This window comes from Lucilia sericata, unplaced genomic scaffold (assembly GCF_015586225.1).
Source record: "Lucilia sericata isolate MDLA Ls3-8-SP2 unplaced genomic scaffold, ASM1558622v1 Contig000363F_arrow, whole genome shotgun sequence".
Taxonomy (NCBI): Eukaryota; Metazoa; Arthropoda; class Insecta; order Diptera; family Calliphoridae; genus Lucilia; species Lucilia sericata.
In genome coordinates, this window is record NW_023994382.1 from 55,304 (window position 1) to 68,761 (window position 13,458).

The window sequence follows — 13,458 nt, forward strand, 5'->3', positions numbered from 1 at the left end:
ATATGGATCCTGACAGCTGAATCAGAAGTCCGACTTTCAAGTTTTCTTAAATATAAAGTTCAGATAGTGAAAGATATGATTTCTAATAGATAAATTATCTACAAAATAATTTTTTGAGAAGATTTCGAGAAGAAAAAGCTTTGAATCCACTTATACTTATTTGGGCCAAATTTCGAGCAATATTTCGCTATTTTGCAATTCGACCCGTTCGTGGTGGTTAAAAAGTGGCTTAAATATCAAACTATATTGTTTGAATTGTGAAATAATCCTAAAATAAGTTAAATTTTACACAAAAAGTTCACAAAATGTAAAAAATTTTAAAATTCAGTTTGAATTGTAGGTAGTTTACTGTAACGTAAGTTTAGATAAAATGCACCCTATCATATTTAAACATCAGAAAGAATAGTCTTTGTATTTTTTTCATAAAATAAACGTATGTATTAGGTTTTAGAAAAGGTAATGAAATAAAAAACATATTTTATTTTCCTCATATAAAAACATTCTGTTTTATTTTTTGCAATATATCGTATTGGGTCTATATACTAGTATTAATTCCCAAACAGTACTATATCCAAATTTAATTTAATTTTCGAAATTTTTACATTTCTTGAAATTTTAGTTTTAAATTCAAATTATTTTACCTGTCCATCAAAATACTTTGATATTTAAGCACCTTTTTAACCGCCAAGAACGGGGTTGAGTTGCCAAAATGTGAAATATTGCTCAAAATCGGGGCCAAAAATCGGTGGATTATCATTATCTGTAAGCGGATTCAAAACTTCTTCGGCTCGAAATCTTTTCAAGGAATAATTGTTTAAGTAATTTAAAAATGTTAAGCAATTTCTTTCACTGTTTTAACTTTTTATTTATATATTTATATATATATCTATATAAATAAAAATCAATTGTCGTTCGTTGGTAATTGCATCAGTTGAGAACGGCTAGACCGATTTGGACAATTTTTTTACTGAAATGTTCGTCATAGTCCAACTTAGGTTTTTAAGGAAAGAAAAATTGACAACGCCCACTTTTACGCACACTTTTTTCGATTTATCTAAAATCGGAAAACGGCTGCACCGATTTGGCTAAATTTTTTAAAACATGTTCGTAGTAATCAAATTTAAAGTTTTACTGAAAGAATAATTGACCACGCCCACTTTTTTTAAAGCATTACAGTTGCACTTTATTGTGTATAATTTGTGGCATAATGAATTTTTACAAAAATTGGATAGATCAGTATATTTATTGGTACAGGTTCAAAAATGCGGTAATTTAAGGCTCCGATATGGTTGCAAATAACTTTTATAGTTTTCATGTTATAACAGTCGTTTATATATCTTTTTATTGCATTATAGTTGCCATTTGCTTTGGTATATAATTTATTCCATAATATATTTTTAGAAAATGGCCAATTGGATAGATCGATAGAATTATTTTCACAGCTTTAAAAACGCGGTAGTTTGAGGTTCCGATATGGTTGCAAATAACATTGACAGTTTTCATGCTATGACAGTAATTTATGAATCATTTTAAAGCATTATGATTGCACTTTAATATGGTATATAATTTGTTGCATAATGTGTGTTTTTACAAATTGGTCAATTTGATAGATCGGTAGAATTATTGTTCTATGTTTAATAAACGCTGTAATCTGAGGTTCCGATATGGTTGCAATTAACTTTGGCAGTTTTCGTGCTAGGACAGTCATTTATGCACCATTTTAAAGCATTAAAATTGCTATTTGTTTTGGTATATAATTTATTGCATAATGTATTTTTAGAAAATGGACAATTTGATAGATCGGTAGAATTATTTTCCCAGGTTTAAAAAGACGGTAATTTGAGGTTCCGATATGGTTGCGAATAACTTTGACAGTTTTCATGCTATGACAATCATTTATGCATCATTTTAATGCATTACGATTGTACTTTAACTTGGTATATCATTTGTGGCAAAATGTGTTCTTCTAAAAAATTGTAAATTTCATGGATCGGTAGAATTGTTGTTCTATGTTTAAAAACGCTGTGATTTGAGGTTCCGATATGGTTGCAAATAACTTTGACAGTTTTCATGCCAGGACAATCGTTTATGCATCATTTCAAAGCATTACAGTTGCACTTTGTTTTGGTGTATAATTTGTGGCATAATTATTTTTTACAAAAATTGGATAGATCGGTATATTTATTGGTACAGGTTTAGAAATGCGGTAATTTAAGGCTCCGATATGGTTGCAAATATCCTTGTCGTTCGTTGGTAATTGCATCAGTTGAGAACGGCTAGACCGATTTGGACAATTTTTTTACTGAAATGTTCGTCATAGTCCAACTTAGGTTTTTACGGAAAGAAAAATTGACAACGCCCACTTTTACGCACACTTTATTCGATTTATCTAAAATCGGAAAACGGCTGCACCGATTTGGCTAAATTTTTTATTTAAATGTTCGTAGTAATCAAATTTAAAGTTTTACTGAAAGAATAATTGACCACGCCCACTTTTACGCTCACTTTTTTCGATTTATCTAAAATCACAAATCGAATATAAACATTCTTTCTAATTTCGACAGGACAACGGGCCAGCTAGTATATATATATATATATATATATATATATATATATATATATATATATATATATATATATATATATATATATATATATATATATATATATATATATATATATATATAAAGTTGTGGAAAAAATAATAGAATCGACCTTATTTTGCGGTTAAAAATAATTTTTCCGCAAATGATATAATTTTGATAATGATAATATTTAGCATTGGAATAAATAATAGAAACGATTCATAGTATTACACTGGAGACATTAGCTATGATTTCTTAAACGGCGTTTTTGTACTTGTTTTAAACATTTTAATTGTAAATGATATTCCCAATATCAAAATATACTGTATCTTCGGTTTTTTATGTTAACGTGCGTTTTTTTAACGCCTGGTTGACCATATGAGCTCTGACGGCTGAATTGGAGCTACGACTTTCAAATTTTCTTAAATAAAAAGTTAAAACAGTGAAAGAAATTGCTTAACATTTTTAAATTACTTAAAAAATTATTTCTTGAAAAGATTTCGAGCCGAAGAAGTTTTGAATCCGCTTACAGATAATGATAATCCACCGATTTTTGGCCCCGATTTTGAGCAATATTTCACATTTTGGCAACTCAACCCGTTCTTGGCGGTTAAAAAGGTGCTTAAATATCAAAGTATTTTGATGGACAGGTAAAACTAATTTAAAACTAAAATTTCAAGAAATGTAAAAATTTCGAAAATTAATTTTAAATTTAGGTATAGTACTATTTGGGAATTAATACTAGTATATAGACCCAATACGATACATTGCAAAAAATAAAACAGAATGTTTTTATATGAGGAAAATAAAATATGTTTTTTATTTCATTACCTTTTCTAAAACCTAATACATACGTTTATTTTATGAAAAAAATACAAAGACTATTCTTTCTGATGTTTAAATATGATAGGGTGCATTTTATCTAAACTTACGTTACAGTAAACTACCTACAATTCAAACTGAATTTTAAAATTTTTTACATTTTGTGAACTTTTTGTGTAAAATTTAACTTATTTTAGGATTATTTCACAATTCAAACAATATAGTTTGATATTTAAGCCACTTTTTAACCACCACGAACGGGTCGAATTGCAAAATAGCGAAATATTGCTCGAAATTTGGCCCAAATAAGTATAAGTGGATTCAAAGCTTTTTCTTCTCGAAATCTTCTCAAAAAATTATTTTGTAGATAATTTATCTATTAGAAATCATATCTTTCACTATCTGAACTTTATATTTAAGAAAACTTGAAAGTCGGACTTCTGATTCAGCTGTCAGGATCCATATGGTGAATCAAGCTTCGAAAAAAAAAGTTTACATAAAAATAAAAGTAAAAACTATACTTCTATATTAAGAATATCATTTATAATAATATATACAAAACGAAGTTCAATAAATCTCAGCTTGTGTCCCCAGTGTAATACTGTGAATCGTTTCTATTATTTTTTCCAATGCCAATATTTTTAAATACCAATAAAATACGATGGAGCACACAAACTTACAAACTCCATACACCATAACAAAGTAGACTTAAATACCTTTTATTTAAGATACAAATCATAAAATTCGAATGGGTAGTTTTTGAGAAAATTTAGTTTTCACCACAAAATAAAGTCGTTTCTATTATTTTTTCACCACTGTATATATATATATATATAAACTCAACACGAAATATTAAAATTTTTATTCTTCTGGGACAACTTTCTGTGTTTGATCGTTCTTTTGTGAAAAGAATCCAAAGAAAAAGAGGCTAATTTTCTGGGGGCTAGGGGCAAATATGGACCAAACCCGATAAAGTTTTGTTAATGTATTTATATTTATATAATATTTATTTGTGCTGAATTTCATCGCGATATTTGTTTTTATAAGTTAACTTTGGGTATTGAAGTAATTTTCTGAAGGGGACCTTGTATGAGAGCTAGGGTCAAATGTTAATTTTGGGTATTGAAGTAATTTTCTGAAGGGGACCTTGTATGAGAGCTAGGGTCAAATGAGCCCCGATCTTTATGAAATTTGGCGAAGTCTTCAAGACTTGTATAAAACTTAGTTGTGAAGCTTTTTATCGATATACAGGTATATTTAACATAATTATGAGCTCAGAAGCCCAAAAATTCTACGTCCTAGATTTTTTTAATATTTTTTCTGGACTTAGAAATTCATATAGGTTTTATATCATGAGCAAAATAAACTAGTGTAATTAACGTAAAAAAAGAATGTGGGGTACGTAAAACATGGATGTTTGGTATAACTTCTTAAATCTTTGCGATCACCAACTTCATATAAGCTTTTAAAAAAAGTCCGACCTCTTCCCAGTATGAAACTTTAAGAATCTGTTTGTCGGAAATAGGGGGATTTAATCCAACTGGCAATATTTTGCGAATTTTTGCGATTTTCGGGAAAACTGACATTTTGTTATAAAGAGGTATTTTCTTTAAATATTCCAAAATTTAACAAATGTCGTTAAATATTGGAGAATATAAATTTAAAGTTGGATAGTAATTTATAACTATAATATTGCTTAATTTAATTAATAACTCAAATTTATATTTTCGATAAATTTGAAATATATCTAAAGGTTTAAAATAATAACTCCATATTTTAAATTTCTGTTAAAACATTCTTAACTATGTAAATAGGCATATTTTTCTGTCATTACACTTAAACCATTATAAAATAATAGAATGGTTTTTCAAGCTGGGTGAATTTTCCTTCTAAATATGTAAAAACTGTCCAGCTTACGAAGGGACAACAGTAAAACCCATAACAATAAATAAAGAGTAATTAAAGCACCTTTTTTAAGTGCATCTAACATTTTAATTAGATTTCGAACGAATATAACATTTTTACCTGTTTTTAATTAGAAACTGGAAAAAAATCTTAAAAATAGTCGTAATCGGTCAAAATAATCGATTATTGGGCCCTATTATTCGACTTAAAAATGGAAACTAAAATCGTTGATCGAAAATCGATTCACTAGTTGATGTAAATTATACACGATGTCTAATCATGGGACTGAATTTCATTAAAAAAATTAATGAGAGGAATAAGAAAATTGTTTGAGATGGTTGGGTAGTAAGCTCCAAATATGAAGATGTCCCAGAGGAATAAAAATTTGAATAATCGATTTTCGATCAATTATTTTAATCGATTATTTTGACCGATTACGAATATTTTTAAGATTTTTTATATACATTTTTTTCCAGTTTTTAATTAAAAACAGGTAAAAATGTTATATTCGTTCGAAATCTAATTAAAATGTTAGATGCACTTAAAAAAAGGTGCTTTAATTACTCTTTATTTATTGTTATGGGTTTTACTGTTGTCCCTTCGTAAGCTGGACAGTTTTTACATATTTAGAAGGAAAATTCACCTAGCTTGAAAAACCATTCTATTATTTTATAATGGTTCCCAAAATATTTTGAGTATTCGTGAATTGTTACAAAAAAATATTTTAATTTTTTTAACATTTATCATTTACAAGGTTTTTTGAATCCGTGTTTAACAGTGAACTATGGTTCAGATGACCACTTTTTTGGCCAAAACTAAAAATGTGTCTAAAAAGTATTTTTATGGTGTTCTAGATGTTGTAATAGATCTACTATTTTGCTTAAAATTTAATTGTAATGACAGAAAAATATGCCAATTTACATAGTTAAGAATGTTTTAACAGAAATTTATAATATGGAGTTATTATTTTAAACCTTTAGATATATTTCAAATTTATCGAAAATATAAATTTGAGTTATTAATTAAATTAAGCAATATTATAGTTATAAATTACTATCCAACTTTAAATTTATATTCTCCAATATTTAACGACATTTGTTAAATTTTGGAATATTTAAAGAAAATACCTCTTTATAACAAAATGTCAGTTTTCCCGAAAATCGCAAAATATTGCCAGTTGGAATAAAATCCCACTATTTCCGACAAACAGATTCTTAAAGTTTCATACTGGGAAGAGGTCGGACTTTTTTTAAAAGCTTATATGAAGATTTAAGAAGTTATACCAAACATTTTTGAATTATTCATAAAGAAAGAAAATGCTAAAAAAGGGTTAAATTAGGAGAAAAAAATTGGATATTTAGAGTTGTAATTATTTTTTATATAAAAAATTTTACTGGTCTTCCTTACAACACTCTAACAATGGATTCCTGTCACGAAAATATTAAAAATTACGTTGCAATAAATTTAAATCTTAGTGAATATATGCCATTTTTATCACTCACACTTCTAAGAGTTTTTTAGAAAAAGTATAAATCAAAGTAAATTAATAAAGTAGCATCACTTGAACAGCTGACTATTTTTTTTAAACTAGATAAATGAAGCAAATTGTCAAAGTTTGTTTTGAAAATTGTTAACATTGTTTACGTCGCCATTTTTAAATTGTGTTTTGCTATTTGTTAAAATTTGTGAAAAGTTGAAAAAGTGAATTAAAAGTGGTTTTAAAGTAGTTTAAAAGTGTAATAAATTGTATAATATATAATAATATAATTAAATCGTTAATATTTTTAACTTAAAAGTAATATTTTTTATTTATGTTTTGTTCACATTGTTGTTCAAGGAAATTTTATTTTGACACAATCTTAAATTATTCCAAAAACAAAATACATGTGGTTGTTGTAGATGTTGTTGTACAACAAGAGATGTCGCTACTTTATTAATATACTTTGGTATAAATGAGAATGTAAGAAATGAATTATGGGGGATAAATACAGAACCATGGCGAAACTAATAAGGTGAAGTCATTTCAACAGCTGATTGTTTTTTTGTCCATGGAAATTTAGCCCGAAGTTGTCAAACTCAATATAAAAAAAATTCTCTCTCAAACCCGACGCTGTCAAACTACATATATAAAAAATTTCATGAAATGACTTCACCTTATTACAGAACCGTAAGTTTGTAATTCTGGAATAAAATGTCAATAATTTTTTCGAAATTATTTTTTTTAATTTAAAAAAACATAACAAAACAATTACTAAAAATCGGGTAAAAAACAAAAAAAGTGGTAAACAAGTAAAAAAGTATAGTCGGGCGTGACCGACCATATGATACATTTAAGCAATTTATGGATGAAAAACTAATTTTCTGAAAGAGGCTTTATATGGGGGCTAGGGGCAAATATGGACCAAGCACGATAAAGTTTTGTGAATACATTTATATTTATATAATATTTATTTGTGATGAATTTCATCGCGATATTTGTGTTTATAAGTTAATTTTAGACATTCAAGTAATTTTCGGAAGTGGACTTTGTATGGGAACCAGTGTCAAATGAGGCCCGATCTTTATGAAATTTGGCAAAGTCATCAAGGCTTGTATAAAACTTAGTTGTGCCGCTTTTTATCGATATACAGGTACATTTAACATAATTATAAGCTCAGAAGCCCTTTTCGGGGGGTTCTGTTGTATAGGGGCTAGGTGAAATAATGGACCGATTCAATTCGTCCTTTGGTCAAAAAAAGCGTGTGTGCCAAATTTCATCCAATTATCTTGAAAATTGCGACCTGTACCTTGCGTACAAGGTTTACATGGACAACCAGCCAGACGGACATAGCTTAATCGACTCAGAAAACGAAAAGGGCTTCTGAGCTCATAATTATGTTAAATATACCTGTATATTGATAAAAAGCTTCACAACTAAGTTTTATACAAGTCTTGAAGACTTCGGCAAATTTCATAAAGATCGGGCCTCATTTGACCCTAGCTCTCATACAAGGTCCCCTTCAGAAAATTACTTCAATACCCAAAATTAACTTATAAACACAAATATCGCGATGAAATTCAGCACAAATAAATATTATATAAATATAAATACATTCACAAAACTTTATCGGGTTTGGTCCATATTTACCCCTAGCCCCCATATAAAGTCTCTTTCAGAAAATTAGTTTTTCATCCATAAATTGCTTAAATGTATCGGAACAAGGTAATATTGAATATAAATGCTTTATTATGAAAAATAAATCACATTTAATATTCATAACTGGTATGTCGGTCACGTCCGACTATACTTTCTTACTTGTTTTTTAATTTCTTTTTTTTCGCTTAAGAATCTGCAAAAATCTGTATTCGAAATTACATTTTATTTTGTATAGTAGCCAGACACAAATTTTCAGCTCTATCGGTCAAGAACTGCCGGACTTGGAGGGGGTCGTGGCGAAACCACAGGGTATACAGAGGCGTCACGAGCAAAAAACTATTTCCCTCTCTTTCGCACAAAACGATTTCAATGATTTTTTTAGCTGTATTTTATATACCTCTTCTCAGCAAACAATTTCAAAATCAAACAAAAGCTGATTTTAGACTTTTTTAAATGTCAAAACGAATGGTTAACGCTAGACTCAAAATATTTATATTGAAAATCGTTCTAAAACAGACAAAAGTAAATTTTAAGAGTGGTAACAACACGATTTATTAGAGATATATGTACATATGTATGTAGGTTCACATTATGGCAGAGCTATGCCATGGTTCACATAAAACTTGTTTGCGTAGAATTGTATCGCTATACCTATAGGTTGTTGTGCTTTTTTATAGAGACTGTCGACAAATGTGGACCGATTTTCATCGGGAATTCACGATAAATTCTGAAGAGGAAAAATAAAATTCTTGTTTATATTCTCTCATATCGTTTAGATAATTTTCCACAATTATTTATTATTTATTTAGGACTTATTTTATCCGATTTTAAATAATTTAAGGGTATTTTTAGTGCTATTTTGAATAGACTTTTAATGTACATTTTACTATACTTTGGCGTAGTCTAATGAATTTTCTATGGTCTGGTCTATAAATTAGTCTAGGTTCTAGTCTATGAAGTAGCCTTTGCGATATTTACCGACTATCCTATTATCTAGTATTTAGAGTATACTCTACAGGCTATTCTATTATCTAGTTTATAGACATCTATTATCTAGTTTATAGACAAATATATAACATTATAATCTATTGACTAGTATATTCTCTAGTCTATAGAGTAGTCTATTGTCTAGTTTATAGACGACTCTATTGTGTAGTCCATAGGGAGTCTATAGACTCCCTATTAGTCTATGGACCAATCTGGTGACAAAATGGATTTGTTTATTTACTAGTCTAATGACTAATCTAGCCCATAGATACAGATGAACTGTTAATTTTGAGAGTACTTCATTGATATATAATTTCCAAAAAAAAAATGATTTGGTACAAATGGAATCAAAAAAGTACAATTGTTAATGCCGTTTTGTACAATTTGAAAATTCTATTTCCCAACTCTGATATATATCTAATAATTACTGCAATTTATTTTGTATTAAAATTATATGAATTAATCTATTACATAGTTATTAATCTTACAACACATATTTTATTGGCCATGAAGGCTTTCATTGTATTGATATTAATAAAAAAATAAAAAATACCCTGTGTGGAATAATTATTCTACTCCGGCAGATTAATTTTGCAAAACTTAAGTTTGTGCCCAAAATTATGTAAAATTAATATTTTTGGGAAAAATAAACATAAAAATGTAAAAATGTATGGAAAAATTATATACCGAATGAAATAATATTTGTTGTAAATGGAAAATTCTACTTTTTAAGATTTACACGTTGTAGTCGGCTGCCGCCGGACGGGTAAATACCTCATATGGGTTTTGTTATAAAAAGCCTTCCGGAACAAAATTTTGTTAGTTAATCTCATTATATACACAGTGTAAATATATAACATTTACAATTTTTTTTTTAGATCTTAAAATTTGACGATAACGTAGAAGACATCTGCCGCCGGTCGGGTAAATACTTCATGTGGGTGTTTATATAAAAAGTGTTCCGGAACAGAACATGTGTAAATATGAAATATAAAACAATATTGTTAAATTTGTTAACATTTAAAAAAATATTATTGTTATACTAAGTTGGTACATGCGCACCAATTATTTATTATTTATATAAGAAAAATATTTGTTTACAAAATGCTTGGTATTTTCAGATTTTTAAAATAAATTATTCAAAATACCAACGAAGTTTTTCTCTGTTTTAACGGAAATTTTCAAATATAAAATGTAAACAATAACAAACTCTGACTCTGAATTTTTATTTCTGTCAGTTAAGTCTATAACCGAAACATTTTCTTCTGTTAAATTTAACTCAAAATGTTCAGTTAAATTTGTAAGTTTATTTATAACTGAATTTGGTGAAAAAGAAAATATCAGGGTTTAATATTTGGTTTTTAGTTTTATTTTCTAAATTGCCGACTAAACTGAAAAATGTTCAAGTATTTATTTTTCCCTTAGAAGCTAACTGAAATCAGTCAACTGTGTGCACACGATGCTGCAATAACTAGCAAGTGATTTTGTTTTTCTTCAGCAGCCACACAAACAAGCAGCGGCCAAGTTATATTAATTTTATAAGGTAGTGTCCTCGGCGAATTCAGAATACCAAGCGAATTGGTTATATTTTTTTATATGTAGTTTGACATTGTACCTGCATTTGAAGGCGAATTGGCTGTAAGGGAAAATTTTCAAAAACAGCTGACAAATAAATCAAAGCGAATTTATATTAAACAAAAAATGTTTATAAATTTGAATTTATAATTTATTTCGATGTTTAAACTTTTAAAGATTAAAAACACAAAAATATGCCCTAATCACACAATTTCACTTTAATCACAAAATTCACATATACAAAATGAAACCAGTTTGACATTAACAAAATGAAAACAAAGTTTGACATTTACAAAATGTAAACAAAGTTTGACATTAATTATACACCACGGCGAAAAATGAACATAATAGCAAAAAACGATCAGCTGTTCTGATAACACTACCTTATAATTAATATATCTTGGCAGCGGCCATGTTAAGTTTTTTCAACTCAACCGAACTGAACACGACGACCAAGGCGAATTCAGATAAGGTGGTGTTATTCAATCAGCTGATAATTTTTTTCTTAATTCGCCTGGTTTACGTAGCTGTCAAAGTTTGTTATTGTTTACATTTTTATATTTAAAAATTTCCGTTAAACGGAGAAAAACTTCGTTAATATTTTGAATTATTTATGTAAAAAATTTAAAAATACCAAGCATCTCGTAAACAAATATCATTTTAATAATGGCATAATTGGTATGTATACAAATATGTTATTTAGGAAAAATATTTTTTTTATTAAATGTTAACATATTAAACAATATTGTTTTATATTTTATATTAACATTGTGTAGATAACGTGATTAACTAAAAAAAATCTCTTCCGGAACACTTTATATAAAGAAACACATATAAAGAATTTAGCCGAACAACGGCAGCTTACTTTTACATATGGCTTAATTTTGAAATCTATTAAATGTTAACAAATTAAACAATATTGTTTTATACACTATGTAGATAAAGTGATTAAATAAAAAAAGTCTCTTCCGGAACGTTTTATATAACAAAACCCATATGAAGTATTTACCCGGCCGGCGTCTGCTACATTATGGCCAAATATTGAAAATTACTCCGCCGGAGTAGAATTATTCATTCGCAACAAAGATTCATTCATTCATTATATATATTTTTTCGTGAATATGTACTTTTTTATGTTTATTTTTCACAAAAAATTAAGTTTTACTTAACTTTAAGCACTCACTTAAATTTTGCAAATTAATCTGCCGGAATAGAGTTTTTCGTTTGAAACAAACATTATTCAATTCAGAATATATTTTCTTCACAAATTTTAATATCTTTATCTTTATTTTTAATAAAATAAAAAAATTTTACAAAAATTTTTCATGAAATGAATTCGCCGTACTTATGGTTTTTGACATCTACGTAAACCAAATGCAAAAACAAAATACATGTAAAATGTTGTTGTTGCAGAACTGCCACCACTTTATCTGAATTCGCCTTGACGACGACTGAACTGTACAAACCAAGGCGAATTCAGATAATATGGTGGCAGTTCGGCAACAACAAAATTTTCAATGTAATTTGTTTTTGCATTTGGTACGCACTGATGTCAAAAACAATAATTGCGGCGAATTCATTTAATGAAAATTTTTTGTAAAAATATATCCTGAGTTGAAGAATGTTTGTTCCAAATGAAAAATTCTACTCCGGCAGATTAATTTTGCAAAACTTAAGTTTGTGCCCAAAATTATGTAAAATTAATATTTTTGGGAAAAATAAACATAAAAATGTAAAAATTTATGGAGAAATTATATACCGAATGAAAGAATCTTTGTTGTAAATGGAAAATTCTACTCCGGCGGAGTAATCTTTAAAATGTACGCGTTGTAGTCAGCTGCCGCCGGACGGGTAAATACCTCATATGGATTTTGTTATAAAAAGCGTCCCGGAACAGAATTTTGTTAGTTAATCACATTATATACACAGTGTAATTATAAAAAATTTATTAAATTTTTTTAGATCTCAAAATTTGACCATAACGTAGAAGACGGCTGCCACCGGTCGGGTAAATACCTCTTGTGGGTTCTTTATATAAAATGTTCCGGGACAGAATTTTTTTGGTTAATCGCGTTAACTACAAATTGTAAATATAAAATATAAAACAATATTGTTTAATTTGTTAACATTTAATAGAAAAAAATATTATTATTATATTAAGTTTGTACATGCGTACCAATTATTCATTATTTATATAAGAAAAATATTTGTTTACAAAATGCTTGGTATTTTCAGATTTTTTAAATAAGTTATTCAAAATACTAACGAAGTTTTTCTCTGTTTTAACGGAAATTTTTAAATATAAAAAATGTAAACAATAAAGGTCCAAACACATACAATACATTTCGACGAACTGCGACTGACAGCTACGCAACGTAAAAAATGTGATGTCCAATCGTTGCGTTGATAAAGTATGAAAAAATTATTTTTAATATAAAAAATATTCAA